General features: G+C 38.5%; 1 protein-coding gene across 2 annotated transcripts in view; it reads left to right on the forward strand.

Moving 5' to 3' along the window:
- The window catches only part of ELOVL7 (ELOVL fatty acid elongase 7), a 75919-nt gene that overhangs the window by 13654 nt on the left and 42377 nt on the right, over nucleotides 1–19888 (forward strand). Inside the window, exon 1 of one of the 2 annotated variants that reach the window (XM_040452478.1) lies at nucleotides 13990–14120. The exons of the other annotated variant lie outside the window; for it this stretch is intronic. The gene's annotated coding sequence lies outside the window, so the exon portion shown is untranslated. Of the gene's footprint in view, nucleotides 1–13989; nucleotides 14121–19888 lie in introns of those variants that run through there. 2 annotated transcript variants of the gene reach the window in all.

Genomic DNA, 19888 nt, shown 5'->3' on the forward strand with positions numbered 1-19888 from the left:
TTAGAGAGAGCCTCTGGTGTTTAATCATATTCTTTTTTGCATTATTTTACATAGCCCAACATTATTGGTTGTTTTATTTCCCCTCCCATAGCAGATTAGGGACAGTAAATTAGAATAAGTAGGATCTTATAGCAATGGGAATGCTGGTGACAAGCTAAGTGTGATGGCTAACAAGGGAGGGGACAGGAAATCTATTAAAAGCAGATGCAGGTATTTGAAATGCCTGGAAGTTTGGAACTTTTTACTGTAGGCAAAGGTCATATCTTCAGCCCCAGTAGTCACAGAGGGTACTGTTGTGATACCCCTGCTCTCAGTAATATCCTTGAATTATCCAGGAAAGTTCAGTATATAAGATGATTGAAATCTTTCAAAAAATGTTTTACTTTTTTTTTTTTCCGTAAGTACTTTTTAAAGTGGTTGCATCTGGGGTTAGCCTTTCTGTTATATAAAATATATACTTCTGTGGAACACTCATTCCAGTGGGTAAGGTTGCATAAATGAATTGTACCCATAAATAGAAAGTGAGGATGAATTAATTTAATCTTACTATTAGTTACATTTCTTATCCACAATTTTCTTTGAGGGCCACTTATTTTTCTTCCTCTTATGGGCCTATCTGTATATTTTATGGATGTGTATTATTATATATTTTATAATACTTTCCCTGTGTTCAAATATATAATGGAAAAGACTAGTATGATTATTGTGTTCTCTAGGATTCATCAATCCACATGACCTAACCACCCACCTCTGGATACCATCTCCCTCCACTTTTGGGGCTCCTGTCATATTTCTCTTCCCACCCGGGCTGAATCTGTTATTGCAAATTCTGGTTTGTCTCAAAGGCAAGGTATTTGAGACCAGTTGATTCCCACTCTTCCTCTCTTCCTTGTAATTATTGCTTACTGCTTAAAAGAGAAACCCCTTTACTGGGTATTACAGCCTTTCTATTGTTTCCTACTGTCAACCACACTTTCATCTCTGTCTTTTATCTTTTAAACTGTGTTCCATCGTGTTCACAAATGCTTTTCTGTCCTCAGTCCCATCACCTTCCAAACATGACTGAATGTGGCTCTTTCCTCCCACCCCTTTCTGTACACTACTTATGAGAAGGTTCATCCATTCATCCACTGAACAATATTTGAGTGTCTGCCACATCTCAGGTACTGTTTTGGTGCTAGAGAGGCAGCAATGCACAAAATGGATAAAGATCCCTGCCTTTGAAGAACTTATATTCTAGGGTGTTATGGAGGGTGTGGGGAATGATACAGAAAGCAAATAAATATAAAATATTGGTGGAATGGGGCGCCTGGGTGGCGCAGTCGGTTAGGCGTCCGACTTCAGCCAGGTCACGATCTCGCGGTCCATGAGTTCGAGCCCTGTGTCGGGCTCTGGGCTGATGGCTCGGAGCCTGGAGCCTGTTTCTGATTCTGTGTCTCCCTCTCTCTCTGCCCCTCCCCCGTTCATGCTCTGTCTCTCTCTGTCCCAAAAATAAATAAACGTTGAAAAAAAAATTAAAAAAAAATATTGGTGGAATATATAAAAATAATGTTAAGTGCTGTGGAGAAAAATAAAGCAATAAAGATAGGGACATATGTGTTAGTGCGGTGCTGAAGGTGACATTTTAGCAGAGAGCTGAATGAAGTGAAGCCACAGCCATGGCAGATTATCTTCAGGAAGAGAATTCCAGGGACACCTGGGTGACTCAGGCGGTTTAGCGTCCAACTTTGGTTCAGGTCACCATCTCATGATTTGTGAGTTGGATCCCCACATCGGGCTCCCTGCTTTTAGCACACAGCCTGCTTTGGATCCTCTCTCCCTCTCTCTCTCTCTCTGTACCTCCCCTGCTTACGCTCTCTCTCTCTCAAAAATAAAAATAAACGTTAAAAAAACACAAGAGAGAGAGAGAGAATTCCAGGTGGTGGGGATAACGGTTTCAAATGCTTTGAGGCAAGAGCATTCTTGATGTGTGCAAGGAATGCTAAGGAGCCACACCCAATGTGGCTAAAGCTAAGAGAAGTGGGAAGGAGGAAAAGTTAGAGAGGTAGTCAGGGCCCAGATTATGGAGGGCCTTATAGCCCGTTGTAAGAATTTGGACTTTTACTGGCATGAAGTAGAAAGACATTGCCATGTTTTAGGCAGAGAAGTGATATGAGTTGGGTATTTTTTATTTTGTTTTTTTCTCCAGTGTGAAGAATACATTGACCGAGGACAAAGGTGAAATCAGGAAGATCAGTTAGGAGGCTATTGCAGTAAATCAGATAAGAATGACAGTGGTTTGGGCCACTACTGGAGTGAAAAGTGGTTGGATTCTAGAATATATTTAGAACATAGAATTGTCAGGATCTGCCGACGGGTTTGATGTAGAGGTGAGAGAAATGGAGGCTTTCTATCATGTTGAAAGGTACATGTCTAAGGTGGACTGGCTAGAATTCCCCTGTCTTCTCCTTGCCACGTTTGAATGAAACTGTTACTTTTACACTTCCATGATAAAATAAAACAAAACTCTCCTTTTCTGAATGTCTCCCTCTCAGGCTTTGTGCTCTCTGCCTTTGCTAAGGCTCTTTGTTCATAGTTTTCCTCTTCAGTTCTACAATGCATTGTGGACTTTGGCATCTGATTAGTCTACTTTTCTATCCCCACACCTACTCTTGCTCTGGGAAGCTGCAAAATCCTTTTTGATGCCAGTGTGTGAGTATGTCAAAGTTCCTTGTCTGACCCAACTGTGATAACCTCTTCAACACTGTTACCACCTGCTTTCATTACCATTCTCTGAGCCGTATCACATGAACACGTGGTGAGAAGAAATTACAATCCCGTCTTCCAACCGCATTGTCACTCTCTTCAGCTCTTTTTATTTTTTCAATATGAAATTTACTGTCAAGTTGGTTTCCATACAACACCCAGTGCTTAGCCCAACAGGTGCCCTCCTCAACACCCATCACCCACCCTCCCCTCCCTCTCACCCCCCATCAGCCCTCAATTTATTCTCAGTTTTTAGGAGTCTCTTATGGTTTGCCTCCCTCCCTTTTTTTCCTTCCCCTCCTCCATTGTCTTCTGTTAATTTCCTCTTCAGGTCTTTTACACCGCCCTCTCTTCACACTCAGAAGGACCTTAGTTTTTCCTCAGTTTGTCAGCAATATACTTGTTTCACTTTCATTTGTATCTGGCAAAGCACCAACTTCAAATTAAATCTCCAGTGGTCCTCCGCACATATACTCAGGTAGCTGAACAGTATTGCAGAAAATTGGGTGAAATGGTGACTCTGCCAATTCATGATTTCCAGTCTCAGCTTCACTCAGACCAACATTATTTAATCCTTCCACTCAGTGACTCTCAACCTTGACTGCATAACAGAATCCTTTGGGAACTTTAAAAAAAGCCAATGCCTTGGCTGCCAAGGCTTATGAAATTGGAAATTTTGGAGTGGAACTCAAACATCAGTATTTCTTTTTCTTTTTTTTTTTTTAATGTTTATTTATTTTTGAGAGACAGAGACAGACAGACCATGAGCAGGGGAGGGGCAGAGAGAGAGAGGGAGACACAGAATCCAAAGTAGACTCGAGGCTCTGAACTGTCAGCACAGAGTCCAATGTAGAACTGTGAGTTCATGACTGGAGGCGAAGTCAGATTATTAACTGACTGAGCCACCCAGGTGCCCTACCAATTATCAGTATTTCTTAATGTTCAGGTGATTCCATTGTGCAACTACGATTGAGAAGAGCTGCTTGAAATTTGCCCTTGAAGGATTTTCATTTTTCCATTCCTCTCAAAAGGTATTCTGATCTTCCCATACTCTCCAAAACTATTCCACCAAACCCTATTTTCTAAATTCTTGGCCTCACCTCCTACTTTGCTAGAAAAATTGAAGCTTTTGTTGCTGAATCTCTTTTAATTTTTTGGCCCCATTTAGTCGAGTTAACATTTAATTAGGTCCTAGTTTGTGCCAGGCATTATGCTAGACATTGAGTATAGAGTGGTGAACAGGACAAATACAGCCCATACCTTCCTGGAGTTTACAGTTTAGTGCTGCGTATAGATAAATTAGGCAGTTACAGTACATGGTAAATGCTATGGTGTGGCAATAAGGTATTATTGGAACTCATAGGTATGGCCCTAATCCAGACGCAGGCCCTGAGAAAGACTTTCTTCTGTCTTATTAAACTCCTCAACATCTTGCCCTCCTTTTTCTTTCCCCTTCTTGGAGAATGAGGTGGCACCCTGCTCCATTAGAGGAAGAGCACCATCTCATATCTGTCTCCATTCTCTCTATTTCTCCTCCAGGCCTTCATTGGTTGTTCTTCCTTGTTTCTCTCTGTTGTTTCTTCCTCTCACTCTAAACATTCTTAAGGTTTTACCAAAATGATACAGCTGGATTTTATATCTTCTTGTCTCTTTTTTTCTTTTTTTTTCAAACAGGCCTCTTGAGAGTGGCCTATCCAGTGTCTTCTGTTACTCACCAGCTTTTGTATTTTGGTTTCTCCCTCATCAGTCAGCTTTATCGTAAAGTCACAGGGGCTTTCAGTTTGACTTAAGTTGGTGGAGACCATTCAGCTCTGTCATACTGGACTTCTCTATGCATATGGCTATTTGTCACCATTTCTTCTTCAGAATTTTCTTCACATTTCTTTCTGTGATTCTGCATGTACTAATTTCTTGTGATGTCTTCTTCCTTGTAAGATTCCTTCCCTCAGCCTACCACTTATAAAGGATGGTATTCTCCTTTGGTTTGTCTTTACACCACTGTTTTTCTTCATTCATCCATTACTGTGGTTTTAATCACCGTCTAGATGTGAAAGCTTTCAGAATCTGTATCTTCCACCTTGAAATTTCTCCCAAATGCCTTTTGGGCATCTCTACCTGAATATTCCATAGGTTTGTCACATTGAAATTTACCAATCCTTTGCCCTTTAAACCTGTTCCTCTTTCTGTGCTCCTAATCTCATCTGGTGTTGCAACCATAGACGTTCGTCACTCAAACCAAACCAGAAACTTTAGTCATGTTACCTTGTCCCTTAATCCTGTGTAATCACTTAACCCTTCCTGTGTTGCCTCATAAATATTTCTTGACTTCATGTCTACGACACTGCACATCACCCAACTGTCTTTACCCTTGTTGAAGCCTTTAAGCATTTCTCATTGGGATGATTGTAATTAAATCCTAGTTGGTGTCCCTACACTTATGCTCACCCCCTTACATTCATCATTTATACAGCTAGGCCACTATACTGGTTTGAAACCCATCAGGGGCTCCCTCTGCCTATAGGTGAGGCTAGGACACTGCAGTAAGGGGTTGCTTTTGGGATAAGCTTTAGGGGATCAGGGTGGTAAGACATTGGCAGAACTGCCTGGTTGAATTCCCTTACATAATTAGGCTTCTGCATAATATTTCACTTTTGAAAGTTTTCTTTTGCCTATGCAACATCTTTTCTCACTATTCCTCATCAGCACTTCTTTCTCAGTGCATTTTCCCATTCTGGTACCTCAAAGTGCTCAATTCCTCCCCATATTAAAAGCAACTTAGGTATCATGTCTTTCAGGAGGTCTTCTTATCATTCATGTCTCTATTTATTCACTGATGTTTATCAGACATCTGCATTTTTAGGCAGCCAATAGCATATCAGAAGGTGAGAGATGAGAACATGCCTGAGTGCATTAGAGCAGTGCTTTTCATACTGTCTGTGGTGGTGGACAATTGGGTTTTTTGTTTTTTTCACTCTCTCATGAACCAATAAGTGGTCTTGTTGCATGTGATTAAAATGCAATCTGTACCACATGTGACTCACCGCACAAACTCAACAACACCCAAACTGGTCTATATCTTGTTTAACCAGTGTCACATACTTGCATGTCACAGCAATGTCCAATTGCCATAAAAATTTTTAAATGCTTATACTTGATTTCTGAACTTAACTTGATCCAGACAGGTAATACACCATTTGTTCATTAGCACCAGTCCACAGGCTACCTTTGAGTAGCATTGCTCTTGAGGGTTGCTGTAGATGTCATGGTGGAAGAGGGGACAGCTTACAACAGGGGTACAGAAGAGACTAGACACTTTCCCTGAATGGTTGAGCTGTAAGGGAGGAGAGATCCTATTAGAGGAGGGCAAAATCTTAAAAAATGAGATCTGCTTACCAGCTAGATGAACATGGCTTTTTAGCCATGAGGAAAAATTGGGGCATAGAGAGAGGGCAGCTGGAGCAGCCTGGTTCTGGTAAGTCTAGAGTAGTAGGCACATAGTGCAAAGAGGCTGCTATAAGGTAAGAGATGAGACTGGAGTCAGGGATTGATTTGGTTACTTCAGCAAATACTTTCGAAGGATCTTCATAGCAGATCCTTCCTAGGCCCTGGAATTAGAAGCCAAGGAGAGACTTTTTGCCGTAGTAGGGCTTAAAAAGGTTGCTAAGGATAACCAAGGAGTTAGACTGATACTTGCAACGCATCTCGAAGGATTTTTGAGCTGGCACACAGTATGATCAATTTAATCCTTAGAGGGTTGGCTCATGTGGATGGTGGGAAATGGATGGCTACTGAATCAGGAGAGTTAGTTAGGAGGTAAGTGATCCAGGTAAGATATAAGTATCAGGAAGGTGCAATCAGGGGTTGAAGGAGGTAGTTGGGGTGAGGAAAAGAGACAGGACTTTTATGGAAAATATTATTAGGGTGGTATATATCACAGATCTTGAGGGGTCAGTGGAGGTTAGGATGGCTTGCAATTTCTGACTTGTTATGAGGTTGTTAGTGTAATTCATTGGGGAAGGGCTTTTTGGATGGTGAAGGGATTACAGAAGTGGTAAGTAAACTGTCTGAGGCCAGTTAGAGGCCTGCTCTCTGTATTCCTGTAGTGTGTTGTGCTAACCTCTATCATTGTGTAGGTCAGTGGGTTTCTGTATTTGTGAGCTCTTTGAGAACCTGTACCCACTTTTCTATCCTAAACACGTGGCACAGGGCCTAACATGTAGAAGAGGCTCAACAAATCATTCTTAAACTGAAAAGAAAGGTAGTGTATTAGTATCCTATTGCTGCCATAACAAATCACACACTTAGTGGATTAAAATAACACAAATTAAAACTCATGTTGTTTATTTATTCTTTTGGTCAGATGTCCCGGTTGGCAAGGTTGATTGCTCTACTTTGTGTTTTATAAGGTGCTGGCCATCTGGACTTTATTCAGAAGGCTCTAGAATGAATCTATTTCCAGACTCATTCAGGTTGCTGCAGAATGCAGTTCTTTGTGGTTGTAGGACTGAGGTCCCTATGTCCTTGCTGGCCGTCAGCTAGAGGATGCCCTTAGGGGCATCTCTCCAGTCCTCGAACATGGGCCTCTACATCTCAGAGCCAGCAATAGTGCATTGAATTCTCATGTTTCGAATCTCTTTACCTTCCTCTTCTGCCATGTCTCTTGACTTTCTCTTCTTGCAGCCAGAGACAGTTCTCTAGTTGTAAGGGCTCCTGTAATTACATTGGGCCTACCTGGATAATCCAGGATAATCTTCCTACTTTAAGGTCTGTGACCTTAATTCTATCTGTAGAGTCCCTTTTGCAATGTAACACAGTCACACATTCCAAGGATTAAGCCATGAACGTTTCATGGGGTTGGGGGTGAGCATTGTTTTGCTGACCACATAAGTAATTATCCAGCAAATCATGTAGGGATCTTGATCATGGTTCTTAAATACTGATGCATTCTGACACCTCTTATTTTACAGGGAAGCACAAGGCGAGTAAGACTTGCTTAATGACAGAAGGAAATAGGAGCAGAGGTAGATCACAGCCTACAGCTTCTATTTTTTTATTCTAACCACTTTATCTATCTATCTATCTATCTATCTATCTATCTATCTATCTATCTATCTATCCCATCCATTCATCCTTTCATTCATTCATTTATTCATTCTTTCATTCGTAAACATTTGAGTATGTGCTTTATTTCAAGGGTCTATACTAATTTGGGACATGAGGAAGAAAGTGAGCTACCGATGACTTTGGCTTGTATTGATGATGTTACTGTCCCTATTTAGTGAATAATCTCTTTTTAGTATGATGTAGCTTCAGGCTTGTACCAAGGACTCAGCAAATGTGTATACTTATGATCATTACTGCTTAGTTTATTCCCTTCTATGTGTGGCCATAAAATTTAGGAAGCAATACATATATATTATTAGTATTTTAATTTTTAACTTTATTCAAATAAGTAACCAGTGTTATCAGTTTCTTACCGATTTTTCCAGAAATATTCTACGCATATAATAAAGAAATGTTTATCTTGTACTTGGCATTTATTATATATTCTAGTAACTATTTCATGACAGATAGGTTAAGGTACTTAATTCTTTTTTTATAACTGTATATTATTCCCTGGTATGAAACCAGCTTGTTACAAGTCTCACGTTGGTGGACATTTGGATAGTTTCTACTTCTTTTGCTATTAAAAAATTCTTGTAAAAAATCTTATACATGCACTTTTCACACAGATGCATACATGCAGAACTTATGCTTTGCAGCAGTTATTGTCTAATGACAGAGATTGTACCAGTTCCCATTCCCCCCATCAATGTATGCAAGTAACTACTGTTTCTGTACACCTTGGCTAAAAAATATGTCGTCGAACTTTATGGTCTTTACCAATCTTATCAGTAAAAAGTGATGTTTCTGTTTCTCTAGCTTAAATGTGCATTTGTCCCATGACTAAGGTTGGTCATCTTTTTTTGTATGTATTTTAAGGCTATTTCTATTTCATTTTCTATAAACTGTTCATATCTTTTATCCATTTCTCTATTGGATTGTTGGCTTTTTTATTAATTTATCGGCAGTGCATATATTAAGGAAATTAGCTTATAAGATGCATGTATTTCAGGATATGAAATAGGATATAAGGTGTACATATTTTTTCTTTGATTTTTCTTTTGATTTTGTATGCTTAGGGTTTTGACGTGCATAAACAGTTAATTGTAGGTGAGCATGTTTAATTAATCTTAACATCTTTGTCTTCTGTGCTTTGTGTCATCATGGTAAAGGCCTTCTTTATTTCAGTATTACAAAGTAATTAGCTCAGGTTTCTGCAAGTATTTTTTTTAGCTTTTTATTTTGAAATAATTATAGATGCACAGGAACCTATAACGTTAGTACAGAGAGATTCTGTGTATTCTCTTTATTCAGATCCCCCAACCAGCAGGTATTTTCATGGTTTTATTTTTTATATTTAAATTGTTAATGATTCTGAAATTTATTTTGGTATAGGATTATATATGATTATAAGATTAGATATGAATTCCACTTTCTTTTCCGCTTGGTTACCTGTTTGCTCTAACATTATTTATTGAATAATCTATATTGTGTCCAGTAATTTAAAATTAATATGTATCAACCATGTGCTAAATTCCTAAGTGTACTGGTTAGGTTTTGAAACATTAAAGTATTCACAACTTGCAGAGAAGCTGAAATGTCATTGTATATTTTCCTAAGAGCTACGTGTTGAGACACCTGGGGCCAGCCCTCTTTCAAAATCCTATTATGGTGTCTGGAATTGTGTTTGTGGTGTCGTGGGTTGTACTAGGGTACAGGTAAAAAAACCTTCAGGTTTGCATCTTAGTTTACTGTTCCCAGTCTGTAAAGGTAAAGCCTTTACCCAATGTAGTGCCTAAGGTTAACCATGCCATTGCTTAATACTTACAAAACCTTTAATTCTTTATTATTTTTAATTAAAAAAAAAAATATTTCTGAGATAGAGAAACACAGAATCTAAAGCAGGCTCCAGGCCCCAAGCTGTCAGCACTGAGCCCAACGCGGGGCTTGAACCCATGAACTGTGAGATCATGACTTGAGCCAAAGTCAGACGCTCAACCGACTGAGCTACCCAGGCACCCCATTACTTACAAAACCTTTTAGATGGACTATATTGTCCTCATTTAGTAAATAGGAAATGGAGATTCAGAAAGATTAAAAACCGCCCCAGACCTCAGGTCTTAGATAAGGTTGGCAGAGCTCAGACAGGTTCTCACCTTGCGATTGGTATTATTACACAGTATTCCAGGACATGCCTCAGATCTGCTCGAGATACCTCTTCACTCCATTGATCTGAGATAAAAACTACTGTAACTTCTGGGCTAGGACATAACTCTCCTATTCCATCTCTGCTTTAGCAAACCTGAAGGCTTTCCGCATTTTTAGGTCCTGTTTTTCAGTGCAAAGTTTAGGCAAAAACATGATTTTTCCAAGGTTTTTCTGACTTCAGTCTGAAGAATGCTAATGGAAAAATACAATACTCATTTGCCTATATAGTTTTCTGAATTTAAAGAGTAGATTTAGATAATTCTTAAATTCTTTCCCAGTTCTATGATTCTAGATACATGTTCTTTATCTTGCTAGTATTTTTCATAGTTTTATGTTCTCGTATAGTGGGGAGTAAACAAAGCATTTAAAGAATGACAAGTATTTTCTGTGGGTTATTTAGAGGGGAAACATGTTAGAATTCTTTAATCCAATTAGAAATCACGTTCTTTTAGGAGAAGTCATATAGGCTGGTTATTGTATTATATAAAAGTTCTCTTAATTTTAGTTCATTACATTAGCTTGCTGACATATATTTATTTTTTAAAAATATTTTAATGTTTATTTATTTTTGAGAGTGGGGGGAGGGGCCGAGAGAGAAGGGGACAGAGGATCTGAAGTGGGGTGTGCTCAGTCAGCAGCAAGCCTTATGCAGAGCTTGAACTCAAACTGTGAGATCAAGACCTGATTCAACGGAGATGAAGTCGGGCACTTAACCAACTGAGCCATCCAGGTGTCTGCCTCAGTAGGATATATTTAAAGGCCACCACTTAAATTCTGTATGTGCTTTGGGTCTAAGGCTACCACTTCACACAGGTCCTCTCATTTCCTTTTAGCTGCAGTGTTGTCTGTGTGGTGCTCTTCACGAGATCGGAGTTTTAGGAGAAGTAAAGCTTCCGGCTCTGAACTTTCCACTTACTGTTAAGAAATATTGCTATGGCAAAGTAAATTCTTCCAGATAATTTTGCCCACTTCTCTTTGAAGCTGTGTCTGGGGTCTCCATGAACAGCCCTCAAACTGGCCACCTTGGAGATCTAGATTCATAAGTCATTTGGTGTGTTTGGAGGGGAGAAATACATTCTTAGGGCCTAAGTGAGTTAATGGAAGGCCAGCCACACTCAGGAAACTGATTCATAAACTAGAATCCCCCCAGTCATTCATTTATAATTGGTTATATCTGTAGACAAAGCAAAGACTGAGCAAAGTTGCATGCAGGTAATTCTGCTTAGCAGATCCAGGTCTAGGTGAGAAAATTGGTTAAAATGAAAGCAAAAAGAGCTTGACTAATCCTGTTCTCCTCTCTAGAGATCGATCATTCTGTCTTTTAAAACCTTCATTTACAACACCTTTCTGTGCAGTGCTAGAAAATTCTGGTGACTAACTTTGTTTTTGAGATTTTATTTAAAAAAAAATTTTTTTTTAACGTTTATTTATTTTTGAGACAGAGAGAGACAGAGCATGAACGGGGGAGGGGCAGAGAGAGAGGGAGACACAGAATATGAAACAGGCTCCAGGCTCTGAGAAGTCAGCACAGAGCCCGACGTGGGGCTCGAACTCACGAACTGTGAGATCATGACCTGAGCCGAAGTCGGACGCTTAACCGACTGAGCCACCCAGGCGCCCCTGTTTTTGAGATTTTAAAGGGACTTCTTCCTCAGTTTGCATTCAGTTTCATATCACCTTCTGTAATTTTAACAGAACTATCACAGTCTACTAAAGTTTACTCACCACATAAATTTTAAATGGTTTCTTTTATATGAAGGGTAGCATCTAATTGTTAACAATAGACAGGCTGGCTTTGTTTCCTCATCTATCGGTGGACAGACCTCTTCATGCAAAGACTTTCAGCTCTGTGTTAACCTATCTGTGAGGGTGGGTGGTTGACACTTCTAGATTTTGTTACTGAATTTGGAAATTTGTCCCAGTGGGGGACTTAAACTTTTTTTCCTTGAGTTTACCTTTATCCTTTTTGACACTTTTCCATATGGTGGACTGGGGAGATTAGCAGTAAGGAGAACTACAAGCCTTCTCAGGTGTAAAAGTCTCAGCTTGATTAGATTGTGTTAACTTTCTCTTATTAGAAATCCCCAAGTTACATTTCTGCAGGATATATCAGCCTTGCTCCTACTTACCCTTTCAGTGATCAGCTCAGACATGACTTCCTCCAGGAAGACTTTCTTCATCTCTATCCATGATTCAAGCTCTAGACTGGAGTAAGTGCCCTCTCCTAAAAGCACTCTAGGCTCATTGCTCTTGTAAAGCATATGTTATATAACTGTGTACTTGTATATGAACTCCAAGAGGGCAAGAACTCTGTCTAGTCAACATTTTAAAAATAGCTTCATTGAGATATAATTCATGTACCGCACAATCCACGCATTCAAAGTATACAATTTAGTTGTTGTCTGGTCCACTCTTGAATCTCCAGCATAGGACCAACTTTGGGGTAAACAAATGTTGGTTGATTGGCTAAGTCTTTTTTGCCATCTTGCCTCTCTTACCACCCTCCACACTAGAAGGCTACATGCTCTAGTAGATGAACACAGGCTAGAGTCCTGTTGAATTTTGAACAGCTGCCCTGCAGCATAATAACTGTGTGCTAAGGAACAAGTTATTTAACTTCTCTGGGCTTCAGTTTACTTCTCTGTGACATAGAAGATAATGATATGTCTTTCATAGTGTTGCAATGAGGATTAACTAGATCATATGAATGAAACACCTAGAGTAATACTTGACACAGAGCCCTGGATGGTTGGGCACTCTTGTTATTCCCTTGGGTAACTTGGGTAGGAACTGGCTGTCCCTTGCCTCAGGAAATAGAGGCAGCATCTGATTTCAGATCTGCCTGGTTGTGCTGCCTGTGTTAAGTTAGATCAGCTCCTTTTGTTTCTTCAAGAAACCTCCCTCCACACAAGATCTGTTAATACCTCTTCACTTTTTGAGCAATAATCCAAGACTTCTGAGGTTTGATAAGAAAGCTGATTGTCATCTGTGGTTCTGTTTCTTACTCATGAATTCCTACTTTTTTTTTTTTAAGTTTATTTCTTTATTTTGAGAGAGCACAAGTGAGCAGGAGAGGGGCAGAGAGAGAGAAGGGGGTGGGGGAAAGAAAATCCCAAGCAGGCTCCATGCTGTGTTGTCAGTGCAGAACCCATTGTGCATTTTGATTCCATGAACTATGGAAACATGACCTGAAGCAAAATCAAGAGTTGGACACTTAACCTACTGAGCCACCCAGGTGCCGCCTCATGAATTCCTACTTAAGCTTTAACCACCTGTTTCACATATTTGCTTGCATCTATTAACTCATTATTAAAATGGTATTCTTTCCAGGAGTCCCACCTTAAAACTTAAATCAAGATAGCTTTTGGGAGTGCCTGGGTGGCCCAGTAGGTTGAGTGTCCAACTCTTGATTTCGGCTCAGGTCATCATCCCATGGTCATGGGATTGAGCTTCACGTCAGGCTGCTTAAGATTCTCTCTCTCACTCACTCACTCTCACCCCCCTCTTCTGCCCCTCTCCCCTAAGTGCACTCTCTGTCTAAAATAAAAATTAAAAAAAAAAAAAGATTTTTAATTGCAAAATCTGTGTCTCCCTCAATCTCTGCTCCAGGTTGGGCCGGGTTGATTTGGGCAAGGGAGAAAAGTCTTTCTGACCTTTGTCCGAGAGAAGGTCTGCTTTGCTTAGTGCAGCCTGTTGCTGCCTTGCTTTTGAACCTCTTGGCTAATTTATGAAAGCAGAGGAACTGCTTTCATCTGAGGCACACAGTGGCAAAGTTCCCATGGCAGGAAGTGTTCATACAAATCTCATCCATAGTGATTACAAGAGAAATCGTATTTTGTTTTACTTGTTGGTGCTTTCTTGTGATACCGTGATTGAGTCAGTGTTTTTATTTGAGAGCTAATGCTCTAAGACAAATGTGACACACTCGCTCTTAGGGATCCTTATTATTCAGCTGCAATCTGCCTGTCCAGTTGAGCTGCTGCTTCCCCTTCTTATAAATCCTCATGTGCTACAACTGGGTCTGTGAACAAGCACCGCTTGAAGTTTGCAAGTCCCCAGTTTATGTAAGTAGAAAAAGTGTGATAGGAAGAAAACCAAACAGTTGGTGACTTTGGGTGTGGGGAGGGGTGGGGAGGGACAGGTGGGAGATGAAAGAAAAAAATGGGGAAAAAAAAGAGGTTTTTAATATCAAAGAGTAGAAGAGAGTGGTGGGAAGTAAAGTTGAAAGGGGAGAATGGAGTCAGATAATGGAGCTAAGAACTTGGGCCTTAAGTGATTTATAATAGGGCATCCTGGGGGAGAAGAAGGTAAAAGTGATATGTTAGGGTGATTTTTTTTCTGGTAATAATATTAGCCATAAGCAGGAATTTAAAGGAAATAAGAGTGTAGGCAGGAGTTTTCCAGGCTTAGTTGCAGTAATATAGGTGTGCAGTGGGGTTCTAGTTGTTAGTAGTGAGAATGATGGAGAAAGTTTTCATCTAAGAAAACTCAGAGAATTTGTAACAGCTCACAGGTTAGAGGCAAAAAGGCAGAGTCAAAGATGATTGTAATGTTTTGGATCAGAAGAAAAGTCAAGCCACTAACATCGGTGTTGGGTAAAGAAGCCAGTTGGTGGAAGGAGTTGGGCAAGTTAAGTTCCTTTTGAGATTAGTTAGGTTTTGTGTGGCAGTGGAGTGTCCAAGTTACAGTGTTTATTGGCAGTTGGGAATGGTCGAGTCTGGCATAGGTACAAGACTGGGGTTCAGAGTATAGATCTGGGAGTTGTTACTATAATAGTAGGAGCAAGTAGATGCAAAGACAAAAAAAATTACTGGTACATATTGAGGGAGAAACCCCCAGTGCGGGAGTATGAAAAAGAAACCCAGCAGAATAAAACGATTAAGAGCTTACAGATGGAAAGAGATGAGGCCAGTTAGAAGAATGCTATGTTCTGAAAGCCAAAGTCAGGGCTTCACCAACAAGTCTTTTTTAAAGGGCTTCTCTATTCCTGTATTTTTTGATTCATCTCTATATTGACTTGATTTTGTCATCATAAAGTTTTTTCAAGAAAGCTGATGGATGTTATATACCCTGTGTTCTTCCATTCTTGAGGAGGTATTTATGCTGCCTTTGTACTTGAGCAAGATCTTAGTTAGGTATAATATTCCTGGGTTATACTTTGTTTCTTTAAAAATGTTGTGTTAATTCACTTACCATTGAATTTTGCTTTAGAAAAGTGTGATTCAGCCCAAGTTTCTTCTCTCTTATATGTAATTTACTTTTGGAGGGATTTTAAAATCTTTTAAATTTATATTCAGTAAATTAACTCTTTTTACATTCAGTAAATTCACTGTGTTTTGCTTCATAGTTCTACAAGTTTTGACTCATAGAATCATGTAACCACCATCAGAGTTAAGATACAGGTATTTCCATCACCCTAAAACATTTCTTTGTACGGTGCTTTGTAATCAACCCTTCTTCCGAACTCCATACCCTGGTAACCACTGATATGGTCTGTATTTATAGCGTTGCTTTATTCAGAATGTTGTAAGTGGAATCATATAGTATATAGTTTTTTGAGTCTGGCATACTTCACTTAGCATAAACATATTTGAGATTCGTCTATGTTGTAAATATCACTAGTCCCTTTGCTTTTTTTGCTGAATAGCATTTCATTGAAAGGATATACCACAGTTTGTTTATCCATGTATTAATTGAGGAACTTGGGTTGTTTACAGTTTGGGGTGATTATGAATAAAGTCACTATAGATATTTGTATATAGGTTTTCGTGTGAATATTTTCTAGATATATTTAATTTACCTTCTGTAAAGATTCTTCCTCCACATAAGATCATATTCAGATGTACTAGGTGTTTGCACTTCAGCATATGAATTTTGAGGGGATACAATTCAATGCATAACACTTGAGTATTTTCTCAAACCACAAATTTTGTCTGCTACATGCCAGACATTAGTCTAGGCACTGGGAATACAAAGATAATGAAGCTCAGTTTCTTCCTTTATGATTAATGGAAAGATAAGAATTAATAACAGGCATCTGCAATACTATGCAATAAGTACTGTCAAAGATGAGACAGATTATTATGAGAACATCTCCGTGAGACCTAACCCTGACTGATTAAATCAGGGATTACATCAGAGGAAATAATGGTTATGCTGGATCCTTCCCAATAGGATACACTAGTTGCCTAATTGTTCTTCCTACTTCCAAACCACACCCTCAGTTACCCAGCCCTGGACTCTACCACCCAGTTAATCTTTCCAAGCACCACTTTGTTTAGGACATTCCCTGGTTGAGAAACCTCTAATGATTCTCCATTGTCAACAGAACTAACTACTCAAGAATTCTTTATCCTGACTTTTGGTGCCTTCACAATCAATACCACCATTGGAATCTACCTTTCCTGTTTTGGTATTTATTTTGTTAACTTCCTTAATTCTATGCATTAACAAAAAAGACTAACAAACGTTTTTAAAACACACGAGGAGCTTTTCTATAATTTCATACAAAGGCAGGATTTGTTTTGTTTTCTACTATATCACTGGCACCTAAAATGGTGAATATTGGTTGATATGTATGCACCCAACATATGAGCACCAAAATATATACAGCAAATATTAACGGACCAAAAGGGAGAAAATGACAGCAATACAATAATAGTAGGGGATTTTAACATCCCACTTCATCAATGGATACATTAGACAGAAAATTATTAAGGAAATATCAGCTTTAAATGACACATTAGACCAGGTGGACTTAATAGATATATGCGGAGCATTCCATCCAAAAGCAGCAGAATTTACATTCTTCTCATGTATATATGGAATATTTCCAGGATATATCATATGGTAGGCCACAAAATAAGTCTCAGTAAATTCTAGAAGATTGAAATCATATCAAGCATCTTTTCTGACCACAATGGTATGAAACTTGAAGTCAGTTATTAGAAGAAAACAGGAAAACTACAAATACACAGAGATTAAACAACATGTTACTGAACAATTACTAAGTGATAGAAGAAATCAAAGAAATTAAAAAAAAAAAAACAAAACAAAACACCTAGAATGAAAACAAAAACACAACCTACCGAAATCTATGGGACACAGCCAAAGCACTTCTATGATGGAAGTCTATAGTGATACAGGCACACCTCAGGAAACCAGAAAATCTCAAACAACTTAACTTTATACTGAAAGGAAATAGAAAAAGAACAGATGAACTCCAGAGTTAGTAGAAGGAAGAAAATGATAAAGATCAGAGTGGAAATAAATGAAACAGAGACTAAAAAGGCAAAAAAGGTCAATGGAACTAAGAGTTGGTTCTTTGAAAAGATAAACAAAATTGGCAAACTTTTAACTAGATTCACCAAGAAGAGATTGTGCAAATTGGTCAGAAATGAAAAAGAAGTCACAACTCATACCATAGAAATACAAAGGACCATAAGAGACTATTATGAATGATATATACCAGCAAATCGGACAGCCTAGAAGAGATAAGTTCCTAGACATTTACAAGCTTCCAAGACTGAATCAGGGAGAAACAGAAAATCTTAATAGACTAATTGCTAGTAAGGATATTGAATCAATAACCAGAAACCTTGAAATAGACAAAAGTCCAGGACCAGCACCTTCGCTGGTGAATTCTACCAAACATTCAAAGAAGACTTAGTACCTATCCTTCTCTAACTCTTCCAGAAAATTGAAAAGGAGGGAAAGCTTCCAACCTTATTTCACAAAGCCAGCATTACCCTGATACCCAAGCCAGACAAGGATATTATAGGTTAATATCCCTTATAAACCTAGATGCAAAAATTGTCGGTAAAATATTAGCAAACTAAATTCAACAATACATTAAAATAATCATACACTATAATCAAGTGGAATTTATTACAAGGATGAAAAGATGGTTCAACATCCACAAGTCAATCAATGCAATACACCATATTAACAAAATGAAAAGTAAAAATTATATGATCATTTCCATAGATAGACAAAAAGCATTTGACAAAATTCAACATCCATTTATGATAAAAACTCTTTTAAAAAAATTTTTTTTAACTTTTTTTAAAATTTATTTTTGGGACAGAGAGAGACAAGGCATGAACGGGGGAGGGGCAGAGAGAGAGGGAGACACAGAATCGGAAGCAGGCTCAAGGCTTTGAGCCATCAGCCCCAGAGCCCGACGCAGGGCTCGAACTCACGGACCGTGAGATTGTGACCTGAGCTGAAGTCAGATGCTTAACCGACTGAGCCACCCAGGCACCCCTATGATAAAAATTCTTAATGAAGTGAGTATAGAGAGAACATACCTTAACATCTAAAAGCTATATATTAAAAACCCATAGCTAATATCATACTTAACAGTGAGTAGCTGAAGGCTTTTCCTTTAAGTAACAAGACGAGGATGCTTACTATACCCACTTTATTCAACATAGTATTGAAAGTCCTAGCCACATCAACTAGTCAAGAAAAATAAATAAAAAGTATCCAAATTGGAAAGGAAGAAGTAAAATTGCCACTCTTTGCAGATGACATGATACTTATGTATAGAAAACCCCAAAGACTCAACCAAAAATCTGTTATAACTAATAAATAAAATTCAGTAAAATTGCAGGATACAAAATTAACGTGCAAAAATCTGTTGCATTTCTATACACTGATAACAAAGTATCAGAAAGAGAAATCAAGAAAATGTTACAATTATAATCGCATAAAAAAAAAAGTCAGAATAAATTTGACCAAGGAGGTGAAAGACCTGTAAACTAAAAAGTGTAAGACATTGATGAAAGAAATTGAAGCAGATACAATTAAATGGAAAGATAGTATATGTTCATGGATTGGAAGAATTTACATTTCCAAACTGTCTTATGACCCAAAGCAATCTAGGGATTCAGTGCAATCACTATCAAAATTCCAATGACATTTTTCACAAAACTAGAGCAAATAATTATATTTATATGGAACCACAAAAGACCCTGAATAGCCAAAACAATGCAGAAAGAACAAAGCCAGAGGTACCACACTGCCTGATTACAAACTATTCTACAAAGCTATAGTATTCAAAACTGTATGGTATTGGCATAAAAACAGACACAAGGATCAACAAGACAGAATAGAGAGCCCAGAAATAAATCCACATATACATGGTCAAAGGAGCCAAGGATATATGGTGGGGAAAGGACTGTGTCTTCAATTAATGGTGTTGGGAAAACTGGAAAGCTGCATGCAAAAGAATGAAACTGGACCACTGTATTACACCATATACAAAAATCAATTCAAAATGGTTTCAAGTCTTGAATGTAAGACTTAAAACCAAAATCCTCCTAGAAGAAAACATATAGGCAAAAGCTCCTTGACATTAGTCTTAACAATGTTTGCTTTGGATCTGACTCCAAAGACAAGGGAAACAAAAGCAAAAGTAAACAAATAGGACTACATCAAACCAAAGAGCTTCTGCAGAGTAAAGGAAACTATCAACAAAATGAAAAGGCAACCCACTGAATGGGAGAAGGTATTTGCAAATGATATATCTGATTAGAGATAAATATACAAAATGTGTAAAGAACTCATAGAACTCAGTGAAAAAAAAAAAAGGAACAGTCCAATTAAAAAAATGGGCAGAGGATCTGAATAAACATTTTTCCAAAGAAGACAGATGACCAACAGATACAAGAAAAGATACTCAACATTACTGATCATCAAGAAAATGCGATATGAAACCACAGTGAGATATCACCTTACATCTATCAGAACGGTTATCATCAAAAAGACAAGAAATAACAAGTTTTGGCCTGGATGTGAAGAAAAGGAAACCCTTGAGTAAATTGGTTCA

Source organism: Herpailurus yagouaroundi, unplaced genomic scaffold (assembly GCF_014898765.1).
Source record: "Herpailurus yagouaroundi ecotype Mexico unplaced genomic scaffold, PumYag 29, whole genome shotgun sequence".
Lineage (NCBI taxonomy): Eukaryota > Metazoa > Chordata > Mammalia > Carnivora > Felidae > Herpailurus > Herpailurus yagouaroundi.